This window comes from Megascapheus bottae, chromosome 13 (genome assembly GCF_031878675.1).
Source record: "Megascapheus bottae isolate mThoBot1 chromosome 13, mThoBot2.hap1, whole genome shotgun sequence".
Taxonomy (NCBI): Eukaryota; Metazoa; Chordata; class Mammalia; order Rodentia; family Geomyidae; genus Megascapheus; species Megascapheus bottae.
The window spans coordinates 677,022-691,206 of NC_143521.1; the positions used below are offsets into that span (position 1 = coordinate 677,022).

General features: G+C 36.0%; 1 protein-coding gene across 2 annotated transcripts in view; it reads left to right on the plus strand.

Moving 5' to 3' along the window:
* Positions 1-14,185, plus strand: part of Fstl5 (follistatin like 5) — a 570,877-nt gene that overhangs the window by 523,898 nt on the left and 32,794 nt on the right. The window lies entirely within an intron of this gene.

Below are 14,185 nucleotides of genomic sequence, written 5' to 3' on the forward strand. Positions count from 1 at the left end.
TGTGTGCTCCAAGGGCAGAACCGTGCCTTTCTGATTCTCAGAAGGGGAGTGTGGCTGCTGGTCAGCCCTTCAGTTCCCTGCTGCTTTGTCAGAGAGTCTGTGACTGTGGGGAGCCCTTCAGTGCTGTCTTGCTCAGGATTCCCAGCTGGAGGATGCCCCGTGCAAGATTTGAGGGGGACAGATGCTGGCTCCAATTTTCCCGCACACCCCACCCGCTGTTGTAAGGCAGGGTCTCAGTGCCCCCCACTCTCCACACCCAGTGGCCTGGGAGAGGAACCTGTTGGGCAGGTGGGAGCTGGGACAGCCCCGCCTCCCTTGGTGGGGTGCTGGGTCTTAGCTTAGCCCTCCTCTCAGTTGCCAGTCAATGGCCCGGGGGAGGGGACTGTTGAGGGAAGGGACAGGATTCTCATTTCCTTGCAGCCTGCTCCTGTCAGTCTTTCTCAGGTGGGGTGGAGGGGTCTCAGTTAAGTTCTATTGCTTGGCACCAGCTCTGCTTTCTCGATGGGTTTGGGGACCCGCTGTGCTAATCATGCCTCTGCGTTCGTCTGTGCATGTAAATTCTTAATATTTAACCCATTATAGCATTCAGATCTTTCTGTCCTAGCAGGTCAAACTCCAGTGTCTTCCTATATTCCCCAAACCCACTTTTGTACCTTTTCTTTTTTTGTGTACCTCTACCAGAAGGAACTCAACTCATCAATACAGTCCTGCTGACTATCATCCTATCTATATTTCTTTATCAAGTGCCTGCATTTCATTCTCTGCTTTTAAATCTGCAAAACTTCCCTCAAAGCTGTCTTCTACACACTTTGTTATAAATGCAGAGTGTTTTGAATTTTCATTAATTATCAATTGTATTAGATGCTGGCAGAAGAAATGTTTGAGGCCACAGAGATTCATTTTGGAAGGCACCTTTTCAGATCCTTGTGTTCTTTGAAACAGCATATATTATCTCTTACATTAGTTTTATTTTATTCTTCCAAAGGTAAAAGAGTTCAGAAGAGATAAGAAGAACTATGTAGTGGTGTGTGCAATCCCTGCAAACCTTAAAGTAACTTTTGCTGTCAATTGGAGTCTAACCTAGCAAAGCCTGTTGATTAACATGTGTGTCCACAGCCTCACAGGCAGCTCAGAATTGGGTCCTTCACAATTTGTTTTGCTAGTACAATGTACTCTTTATTTCCACCATATTTCATTCACCAAACACGTAATTCTTTGTTTCCTCCAGAAGCCTGGATTGATTATAACTGGAATACTACAAGTGTACATTGAAAAACAAAAAATAACAACCAAACCAAAAAAAATAACCAAATTTGCTGTTGTGTATAGACTAAGTTCACACTAAATGGAATCTACCTCCTCTAGAAGTATTTTCTAATGCTGCTCTACACACACTCTTCTTTTTTGTAGAACGACAGCACCCTCATATTTCTGGCTATAATTTAACTACTCACTTTCTAAGCTGTTATTCTCAGAGCCTCTTAATTTGTATAAATCTCCTTGCCAAACTCAAATGCATTCTAATCTTGTTCCACTACTCATAACATTCTCCTAGAACATATTGGGGAGGATGTCCAACCCAATCAACCATGCACATGTCATTTTTTATACACTATAGTTGTATTAAAGTTGAATTGGTCAAGTTCCATGACAAAAATGGTCCTAACAATAATTTGAATATAGACTTTTGTTTCCGTTTGATATGATCTTATGCTAATATTATAGTTTAATAAAAAGTAAAATATAAAGATCTTTTAAAAATAACACACTTTGGAAGTAGCACTGTGATTCAAGGGGTAGGGTGGTAGCCTTGAGCTGAAGAGCTGAGGGACAGTGCCCAGGCCCAGAGTTCAAGGCCAGTGACTGACAAAAATGAAAAAATAAAGAACAAACTTTGGAGAATCTAAGAATATACATAAAAATACAGGTTCTACTACTGACCAACATCTGATCCAAGTATTCTAAATGTGAAATGAAGATATTTTAAAAACATTACATGCCTTCCACATTCTATAACACAGTATGGCTCATGCTTGTAACCTACTCAAGAGTCGGAAATCTGGGGATTGTAATATGAAGACAGCCTGTGCACAAAAATGCTTGAGACTCTTATCTCCAATTAATCACCCAAAAGCCAGAAGTGGGGTTGTGTTTCAAGGTGTGAGCATGCACACACACACACACACACACACACACACACACACACACACACACAATATTTTGTTCTGAGGATTCTGCCTCCTTGCTGTAGTTCTGTCTTTTGTATATCTTTCTTTTATTAAGTGTAGAGATGGAACTCTTGGCAAAGCCATCACCTACTAAGACTCTTTCTCTAACAAGTATGGTTTGTCAGTCACAGACTTTCGGCTGCACAGAGATGCTATGTTGCATGCGACTATGCATGCTATTCATGCTATGTCACATATCAGGTGAGACATTTCTGTCTTCTCTATGATGATTTAGACCTTCAGAATCTGGATAACTAATTCCACACTACATGAAGCCTAATTTGATGCCAAAGATTGTGTAGAGCCATCTTCTCAGATGAAGAATAGTATAAGTTAGAATTATACAACTGTATACCAAAATACATCTGATAGTGATCTAATGCTAATGTAAGACTTTCTCCCTATGGGTCCCAAGACTTTGTTAATTCAGAAAATAATTATACCCAAGAACCTAAAACTATATTGCCATTTGTTTAAACATATGTATTATTAATATCACATTATTTTTGAAGCAGTTTTCACAGATCCTGACACTAGTTATTAACTATGCTAGTCCTTTTACCTTTGGATGTTAGTCCTTTCCCTCCCTTGGTGGTTAGAGTAATTTGCTCTCTGTAAATCTTTGTTGAAAGTTATGCATTTAGGAAATATTATGTAATGAAAACAAATAAAGTGAGCTAAGCCATAATGTTGTATTAATTACAAATTTCACTGTTGTTTCTGTTGCATTGGAGACAAGAAAATTGCCAATTATGAGCTATTTATGTAACACTGTTTCTTAACAACCAATTTGAACTATATTTGGTTCACATGAATCTGCTAAAAAGTGGCACAGTTCTTAAAGTATTCTGACATATGGAAAATTCTTTGTTTTCAAATTGCAGAACATACAGGTGTAAGTATGGTTTTACACATCTAGGCACCTTATTTATCCTTTGCCTTCTAAAATTTCACATTTGTCTCCAACTTCTTTAAAACAACAATGACAATAACTAGAGAACAAGTTCTGGGAGATAAATGGAGCAATGAAAAGAGTATATTTGTGAAAACAGCAATTCATTATTTAGATACTGCCAGACTGATGACAACTTTCTCTTTTGATCATAGAACACAAGGAAAAGCTTTCCCTCATTTGTCATAATCAGTAGAAACCTTGGGCTCTCCTAGCAGAGATTTGCAATAGAGCAAAACCTTGAGACAAAAGGCCATATAGTAGGATGCTAAATGAAAGGATCTCTAAGATATAGAAACATAAGCCATATAATGAATAATTGTTGTTCTTAAGCTACTATGTTATCTCTCATCTCTTTTGCTGTCCCTTGGTTATCTCATATTGTTACAGTATCTCACTTTGTTACCTGATATATCAGATATATTTGTATTTGGTTATTTGAAATTGGATAGGGAACTGGGAAAAACAAGATGAGGGATGGGGGTGGGGGGAGGGAAATGGGGACCAAGACATGTGAAAGGGTATCAATGTATGGGAATTAATGCACCATCTATCCGGCAAATATCATCTAACCCTTCTATTAATTACAGTAAAAATATATGAAAAAAAGAATAAACCAGAAGAAAAAATATATATTGGTCACAATTATGGAGGCACCTTTTTGGCCTATCCCTTGTGAAAGGCTGTAGTTGTTTCCATTCATTGGAGGCATTAAGTTGATTGAACCTAAGTATCACAAACCAGTCAAGGTTCATATTGTCCCATACAGAACTGGCTCTGTCTGCTCAGGGTAATTTCATGTCTGGATTCCAGTTTATTTTATTGGAGCAGTGATTAAAATAGAAGCACTAGGACTTTGCTCAGAGGGAAGTATTTTATTTCATTTAGGATTTGACTGAAATGTGTTTGAACAAGGACTTGAGAATTGAGAATATTATGCAATTCCTCTAAGGTTTTGAGAGTCTATTTTTCTTTCCTTGAGGTAGATTTCATTATATATGTACCACATTGCTTATTTGAGATTGATGACTCTCATGCAATTCTGATAGTACCCTAGGAGACATTTGCTCAGTGAGTTTATTTTTTCTTATTAAGTGTGATAATACACTAGAGTGAATATTTTTGATGATATTCAGTTAGCTATTTATTTTCTTTAAACCTAGATTCTAGAATTGTGGAACAACTAACTTGTAATTCAACTACCTGTTGGGCAGCATTTTGTAAATGGCAGTTGTTTTTATAACCTAAAATTCATGAAATTGTAACAATATAAAAAATAACATCTACAATTGATAATAAGTGCATTTAATAAATAATCTACCCAGGCACTGGTAGTTCATATCTATAATCCTAGCTACTCAGGAGGCTGAGATTTGAGAATCAAAGTTTGAGTCAGCCCAGTCAGGAAAGTCCCTGAGACATTTATCTCAAATTAACCATCTGAGACCTGAAAGAGTAGCCTTGGATCAAAGAGCTAGCCATGAGCAAAATTCTAGGATAGAGCCCAGGCCCAGAATTCAAGCCAAACAACTAACAATTATTTTTTTCTAGTCTTAGGGCTTGAACTCAGGGTCTGAGCACTGTCCTTGGGCTTTCTCAAGGGTAGAGCTCTATCACTTGAACCACAGCACCACTTCCAGCTATTTTAATGTATGTAGTACAGATTAATCCAACCTGGGTCTTTGTGCATGCTAGATGAGCACTCTACCACTAGGCCACACTCCTAGTTCCCCTAAATTTTTTAGAAAATAAAAATAATTTATAAAACTTAGGAAGCCGGGCCAGGAGTTTGGCCTAGTGGTTAAAGTGTTTGCCTAGCATGCACGAAGACCCGGGTTCAATTCCTTGGTACCACATATATAGAAAAAAACCAGAAGTGGTTCTGAGGCTCAAGTGGTAGAGCTCTAGCCTTGAGAAAGTCCAAGGACAGTGCTCAGGCCCTGAGCTCAATCCCAGGACTGGCAAAACAAAACAAAACAAAACAAAACTTAGGAAGCCTTACTTTTCCATTTTTTGATGCTGCTTTTGGAATACTAAACCAACAGCCTCAGGTTGGCTCATATTTCTAGATCATGATGAGCACTCTACCACTTGAGCCGTGTCTCCATCTTAGTGTTTTAATGATTATTTGGTGACAGTCTCATAGACTTCATCTTTTCTGCCTGGCTTAGCTTTAAATTTGCTGGGCCTGCAGGTGTGATCTATGGACACTCAGTTTAATTTTTCATTTTCATCTGGAGTTTTAATAATAATTTTATGGAGAAGATTAATCACATTCTGCATAAGGATGATATGGGAAAAGAGTCAGAGCATCAGATTTTTCTTTCTTTTATTAATCATAAGTATGTATACACATTTGTATTGTTATCTCTCATGAGTGTTTAGCTAAAGAAGCATCCATAACAAAGATAACATGGAAGTATTAGTATGTGACAAGTAGAAAACCAGATGATTTTTGTTAATATTGGTGTCAAGGTATCCAAGTAACAATTGGATGCTTACATAAGTCTTACAAGTGTCAGAGAATGCATTTTTTAATATTCTCAAAATGCATTAGTACATTAAATGCGATCAATACACTTAGGGGAGGGGGTCTTACTGAGTTGTTTCTGTTGTCTTCCATATATCCACTGGTGTGATGTAGAAATAACATCCCTACACTATAAATCATCTCAGAGCCTCAAATTTAAAAATCCAGTAGTGGATGCAATCACAGCTAGGATGGAGGACTTTTTTCCTGAAGGATGAAAGAAGTGGCAGGCCTAGGATTTAGATCAGTGTTTTACAAGTAATGCCCACCTGAATGACACAATAAATTCCACTCCCAAACTCTTAGAACCAGTAAACCACTTTGGCAAAGTGACAGGATACAAAATGAACCTTCAAAAGTCAATAGCCTTTCTGTACACCAACAATACACAAACAGAGAGAGGAATCAAGAAAATTATCCCATTTGCAATGCCCCCCCCAAAATAGAATATTTAGCAATTAACTTAACGACGTAAAGGAATTACTTAATGAAAACTATAAAAGCCTAAAGAAAGAAATCAAAGAGGATACCAGGAAATGGAAAGACATCCCATGCTTGTGGATAAGGGAAATCAACATAGTGAAAATGGCCATACTGCCAAAATTGATGTACAATTTCAGTGCAATCACCATCAAAACCCGAAGGACATTCTTTATGGAAATAGAGGATGTAATCCAAAGGTTCATATGGAACAAAAAAAGAACTAGAATAGCCAAAGCAATTCTAGGCAAAAAGAGCAATTCAGGTGGTTTTACAATACCAGACTTTAAACTCTACTATAAAGCCATAATTTCAAAAACAGCATGGTATTGGCACAAAAATAGACCAGATCAATAGAACAGAATAGAAGACTCAAAACCACATACTTATAGTTAAGTTATATTTGACAAAGGAGCCAGAGATATACAGTGGAATAAACATTTAAACATTGGTGTTGGGAAAACGGGGCAGCCACATGCAGAAAACTGAAACTTGATCCCAGTTTGTTGCCATGTATGAGCCTTAACTCAAAATGGATCAAAGACCTCCATATCATACCTAAAATTCTGAAACTGCTACATGACAAAGTAGAAGAGTCATTATCACTGTTAGTGAGGACATCACAGGCTTTGTGTATGAAGAGAGACAAAAATAGAATTAACAAGTACAGATTAGTAAACTTATTCTTAGCATCTCTGAAAAAAAAAGTGCTTCCTTGACGAATTTCTCAGTGTTCAGTATCACACAGGCCCCTTTAAAGCCTTACATGGAATACTATTGCCTTTTTCTATTCTGCTCCAAAAGGGTAGAAAAGTTATTGTGAACTGACTGACCTTCAAAGTCATTTCATTTTTCTGTATAAATTTAAAAACATTGGCACCTAGTGTGTTGTTTGGTTTCTGACAGAACTTACTACTGAAAACAGCAACAATTCACGTTTAGTCATTGATTCAAATGCCCTAGACAATGACAAAGTCAGAGAAAGTAATTTATTGAACTTAACCTAAAATTGTCCTTAAATGATTAAAGGGATATTGCTGCATTTACTGCATATGTGAGTTAAGTTTTGAATAATAAAGAAAACCTGAACATATCCATTTGTTCATTATTAGATATTTATACCTATGTGAAAATATGATAAGTAATCATGGGCTTGTGTAGATCAGTTATCCACAAATAGCTGATAATTGCTTAATCTGTGCCAGGGAATTATTCCTGTTTTGCAAATTTTTAGGGTTTTTGTTTCATTTTGTTCGTTTCCAGAGGCTGCCTTTTAATTTAGTTGTTCAGGGTTTGAGATTTATCACTTGAGCCTCAGGCCACTTTAAGTTTCTCAGTGGTTGAGATAAGTCCTTCACAGATTTTCCTCTAGTTAGGCTTCAGATATGATTCTAAGATCTCCACCTCCTGAGGAGCTCATCTACAGCATTCTCCTAGCCTTAACTCTCTATAAATTGTAATGCACATATTGTTTCCATTTCATAGATTAAAAAAACTAAGAACTCACAATAAAATTATTTTATTTACTCAATGTTAATGGAGTAGTATTCTCAGGAGACAAATGCATGGTTATTAAATGATCTGAGCCACTGTTTGTGACTCAGACTCCTTTGCTATTCGGTGGGAACTTTACACCTCTATGTCACACACCATAGCCTTACAGACAGACATTGAACTTTATATATAATCTTTCTTTGCTTGTATTATATGCTCACCTCTCTTTATCAATTGCTTTGTGAAAGTTTGCTGAAATTATTACTTTGGCAGATATATTTCTGAAACTTATTTTATGGGCAGCTTTATAGTTCGTTGTTAATGTGGAACAACTATCATGTCAAATTGTAATACGCAGCAATTTATATTAATTGCAGTATGTATCAAAATAATGGAGCAGTTGCTAAAGTCTGGTATTTTCAGTGCTTATATTCCTCTCATTGTTATAAAATACAATCTTTCATTATTTTCATCATTATCTAAAAGCATCTTTCAAAGTTGCCAATGTATACAGAAAGTTCTCAAGTAGTCAGTCAGCCATATTGGGTTTTCCCTGTAATAGAGAATTAAAGAGTGTCTTGTTTCTCTAACAATATAAAATAATGCATTGCATATTCCGACTGAGTCCTTCTGTAAAGATTACTTTGATGACAGTCTCTTCTTTTTTTTGCATTTTTTATTGTAATTAGTAAAAGGGTTACATGATATTTGCCAGATAGAAGGTGCATTAATTCACTTGAGAACTTTCTGTATTTAATAGCTGGCTCTGCTAGTCTGCTTAGGTATCCTTTTGAGGATACCTACACAACACAATGAAGTCCTCAACATTGAATTTAAGAAGTTTTAGAGAGGGTGTGGGGAGAGGGACATGGGGACAAAAACATGAGAAGGGATATCAATGTATGAGAAGTCATGCACCTACTGTTTGGCAAATCTAAATGTAACTCCTCTATACATTACAATAAAAATTAAAAATATAAAATAAAAAAGTTTTAGAACTAAAAAAAAAAAACCAAAGTTGCCAATGTGTAAAAGACATTTTTAGTTACCTATGTCTGTCAAATAATCCAAGACAGGCTTCAGTAAGGGTGAAAATTATACTTTAAATTTAAACCCAAGAAAATTAGTAACAATATGATAGTCTTTGCTTCTAACCTATTATATCAGAGTACTTATATCCCTTCTGAAATATTATTTCACTATTATTAATCTGTAAAAAAACAGGCATTTATTTGTCAGTTTGTTACAATAGTTTTGATTTAATTTTACTTTTCAGTCTTTGATGAGTAATAATATACCTTAATAAAATCCAATTCTATTGAATTAATTTTGAATTAAGTATTGAATTGTAGATGTGAAAAACAATTATGGGTGTTTTTCAGGCTTCTATATATAATTTCATTACTCCAGAGCTATAAAGAAGATAATTGGATGCTTGCTCATTTTAATCATCTGCAAAAGAAAAAGGAGACTATAGAGTCTACATATAGAGCAAATTGTTTTTGTTGTGTAGCGTATTCATTTTCACCATGAATAAATCTTGCACAATAACAGCTTGATTTTTTTCTAAGTATTAACAGTTGTTATTTTCTCTCTAGTTCAGAATATACATTAATGTAAAACAAATGGAACTATCAGTCTAAGCTTGGCTCACTTACAGTTAAGTGTAATCAATGGCCAGATGGATTCTCAGGCTAAGAATCACATCCAATGGCTCAAGGCCATCTTCTCTATAGGGCAGTGATCTGGCTTTCACTTCTGTGCAATAAAAAAAACCTTCACCTTTAGAATCTCCTAATTGAAGGTGCTTTTTTTTTTTTGCCAGTCCTGGGCTTGAGTTCAGGGCCCGAGCACTGTCCTTGGACTTTCCTCAAGGCTAGTGTTTTACCCTGAGCCACCACACCACTTCTGGCTTTTTCTATGTATGTGGTACCAAGGAATCGAACCTGGGTCTTTGTGCATGCTAGGCAGGCACTCTACCACTAGGCCAAACTCCCGGCCCCTGAAGGTGCTTTTTTGAACACATTTAGTCCTCTCCTCCTGAACATGTGGAAGAAAGAGACCCTTTTCCAACCTTGCTTACACTATGAATAATAGACCATTGTTCTTCTACAAGTGTAAAAGAAGTCTATCTATTAAAAATGGAAACCCCTTTGTACAATTATTTAAAGATAATATACTCAGGGGCAGGGAGTTTAGCCTAGTGGAAGAGTGTTTGCCTAGCATGCATGGACACCCAGGTTCGATTCCTCGATACCACATACATAGAAAAAAAAGCCAGTAGAGCTGTAGCCTTGAGAAAGTCCAAGGACATTGCTCAGGCCCTGAGCTCAAGCCAAGGACTGGCAAAAGGGAAAAAAATAATATACTCAAAAATAGAAAATACAACACATTTGAAAAACATTAAAATAAATGTCTTTACATACAAAAAAAAGAAATACTGATCTTCCATCTCAAATCTATTTCTCTCAACACTTCTTTTTTTTTTTGCCAGTACTGGGTCTTGAACTCCGGGCCTGGACACTGTCCTTGGACTGTATCATGGCCAGCATTCTACCACTTGAGCCATGGAACCGTCTTCTGTTTTTTTTCTTTTTTTTTCCTTTTTTAACATTTTTTGTAGTGTATACAGGGATTACAGTAACATTCACCAAGTATCTTCTGGTTTTTTTTCCTCTGTATCTCATACCTAAGAATCGAACCCAAGGCTTCTTGCATCCTAGGCAAGCACTTGACCACTGGGACATGTCTTGACCTCTCAACTTTTCTTATTGATTGTTATTTAACAGCATCTGAGCAATTATTTGCTAATGTATATTTACTAACAATTGTATGTAACACTGATCTATATTGCCAGTTTTCTCCACCTGATTTTTTTTCCATGTTTCCAAACCCATTTGCCTTTTTACCTCTAGAACCATAAGATGACAAATGCTAATGATCCCATCACTAACACATGCTTTGAATATGTATATTTGCCTCTATTTTCACATGCTGAATTTAGAATCAAGGTATTACTTAAAATGTGATGGTGGCATCATTATGTTCAAAATAAGTAATAAAGTAACTTTTGGAGGGTTAGACTGTATAAAACCTTTCTATATTTTTACCCTCATTAGATATTATTCTTAATATTTTTCTCTTGCTCTGTCAAACTGTTCATGGAGAGTTCTCTCTTGGTTTAGCATCTCAGTTGGCATGGCTTCTTCTATTGAACAAATTTGAATATTCACCTATTTTTCCTAGTATTTCATACAAATTACCTGTGAGATTACTTTAAAATATTTTTTTATCTATTTGATATGGCCTTATGTATTTGCTATGGCCTTTAAGAACCTTCATAATCAGTAAATTATTACTCCTAAAACATAACTCATTGATAAGTAAGGGAGTGACTCAGAATACTCAGATTAGGTTCCTTGTAATTTTTTAAGAAAATTAACTCACAGTCCAACAAAATGAATATCAGGAAGCTGACACTTGAAAGGATTTGTAAGGGGATTGTCAAGAGGAGGAGATAAACAAATGAAGAGAGGAAGGGGGATAATGCAGTCATAATAGTCAATGTGCATCCAGTGAAACTAGGAAATCTGAAGGAAAGGATTGGGTTGGGAGGGATGTGGGAGAATGATAAAAAGGAGTGAAGTCAATCAAGATGCGCTGTACTTATAAATTGATTTGTTGTATGATAATCTCTTTGTACAATTACTTAAAAATAAAAAAATAAAAATATAGCAAGGAAATGGTGATTCATGCTTGTAGTCCTAGCTACTTAGGAGGCTTAGGACTGAGGCTCAAAATTTAAAGCTAACTTAGGCAGGACATTCTATGAAAATGTTATCTACAATTAACCACCAAAGGTCAAAAGTAGAGTTGTGGCTTAAGTCATGGCTTGCTGGTGTTGAGCAAAAGTTCTTGAAGGCAGAGCCCTAAATTCAAGCCCCAGGACCAACACACACACACACACACACACACACACACACACACTAAATAAATATATATAATTTAAACAATTTCTTCTATAATCTTCGAAGTTGGAAGTTTTCATTTAATCTATCTCAAAAGTACTTGCATGTGACATGCTATCTTAGGGATTGTGTCTCCCCCCACTCTGAAAATTGAACTAGGACACTGCAAATCTAAGAGCAGCCTGGCTATAAAGTGTATGTTATATTAAAATAAAAGCAAAAAGGGAGGAAAGGAAAGGAAAGAAGTAAAGAGAGGGAAGAAAGGGGAGGAGAGAGGAGGAAAGGGAAGAGAAGGGAAGGAAAGGGAAGGGAAGGGAAGGGAAAAGGAGGGGAGGATATTTTGGTTTAGAGCTAGGTAGGTAGGTATATATTTGTCTTGTATCCATCAATCTGCAAGTAATCCAAGTATTTCCCAATAAGCATACCCATAAATGGAAGGCTTTGATGTAGAATTTATGTATGTATTTTCTCAAAGTATGTCCCTCAGTACCATTGTAGCTCAGTAAATTACTTTAATATAGAATCATAACTGGATGAATTATGGCAAGTTTAACACAGGTAATACAAGACACTTTATGTAGAAGTGAAAGACATTGTTTTGACAACTTTGAAAAGATGTAGGAGAAAGAGTGATACTTTCAAAGTAGTGCCTGAATGTAAAGAAGGAAACATGAAGATATTAGGGAAAGCTTGCTCAGGCAATCCAACAATAGCTCAGCCTCTATTCTAGCAAAAGCTTCAGAAATAGTTTGTTTAGGCTACACAAGCAAGAAGGTAATGGATAGTCTTCCCACATGGGAGAAATTTGAGGAAGTCTCTGCAGATGACCTGAGAAAGGAGAGAAAAATGCAGAGATCTTTCATCTGTTTAAAGCAGCAAATGTGCTCATGTGAACTTGAGGGCCAAAAAAAAGTAGTATTGGTTCTGCTATGTCCTCTCTACCTGAAGTGCTGACTGTGCATAGATCTATTCTAAAATAATTGACCCCTTTTAGAGAGCCAGTGTCATTGGCCCTTGCCTACTGAAAATTCCATTCATTATTGTTAATCTGTGACAGCTACACATTACCAGAATAACAGCTGGCCTGCCAATCAAATCAAGAAATGCAAGGAAATGTGTAGAGGGGCAATATGTACAAAACATTTTAAATGAATGCTGTTTACTTATATAACTAAGAAATAAACTTTAAAAACTTATTTTGGATATATTGGAGAAATCCAGTTTTTGTTCTTGCTGTTGCTATTGTTTGCTAGTCCTGGGGCTTGAACTGAAGACTTTGGCACTATCCCTGAGCCTCTGTGTGTTCAAAGCTACCATTCTACCACTTGAGCAACAGCACGATTTCTAGTTTTTCTTAGTAGTTTATTAGAGATAAGATTCTTAGCCTGACTCCAGTGGCTCAAGCCTATAATCCTAGCTCAGGATGTTTAGATCTGAGGATCAAGGTGTCTGTGAGACTCTTATCTTCAATTTACTACCAAAAAACAGGAAGTTGTGTTGTGGCTCATACTGGTAGAGCACTACGGTGAACTTAAGAGTTCAGGGACAGTGCCCAGGCCTAGGGTTCAAGTCCCATGACTGACAAAATATAATTCTCAGGGACTTTCCTGACTGAGTTGTCTTTGAACTATGATCCTGAGATACTCTTGAGTAACAAAGATTACAGGTGTGAGCCACCAATGCCAGCTTAGTTCTTTTTTTTTAAGATGGGAATTTCGTTTATATTTATTTTATATTAAGTTAATGAATAGGAAATTTCACAAAATTTGACTGCCCAGTGCATTTTTGCATATAACTCACTGAGTACTACCATTCACATATGTAATTACAGAGTTTACAAGTGTACATAACTCTGGGTAACAAAGACCTTAAACTTCTTGTATTCAAACCTTCAGCTAGCCCATTCTGTTAAAATGGTTTGGTTACAAAGAAGCACAATGGATTATTAACTGTAGTAAACATAGCAACAAGGTAGGTACTTGAGGATATAAAAATTGTATCAAAAGAGAAAATCAAATCATGTTATAATCCATACAATTAAACACTAGTTAGGTGAAATAACATTACAGGTTATATAATATTTTTCTTTCTACATTAATTTTCATATCTTAAATTTAATATAAAACATTTTATTTTAATTTCAATTGACTATCATACATGTAGTTCTTGGGAATCTGCCAATGTAATGGAATGAATATATAAGAACCATGCAGAGATCACATCAATTCTATTTGGTCATTATTATTTTGATGTTTTTGTGTTTTTCTTTATTCATTGGATTGGGCCACCTTCAGAAGTTGGCCCAATAATAATAGCTATCTATGAAAAACTAAACAGTATTGTTATTAAAACTGTGTTTGTGATTAAACAAAAATTACTGAGATTCATAGGATAAACTTAAAAAACAGTATTCTGAAGTTTTATCTGTTATATTTGCACTGTAATAAAAACAAATGTGTACCATGTGAGTAGAATTTATTTGCGTCTGGAAGAAACAAAACTTGTTGCTAGCAATGATTGCTTTGGAGCAGTG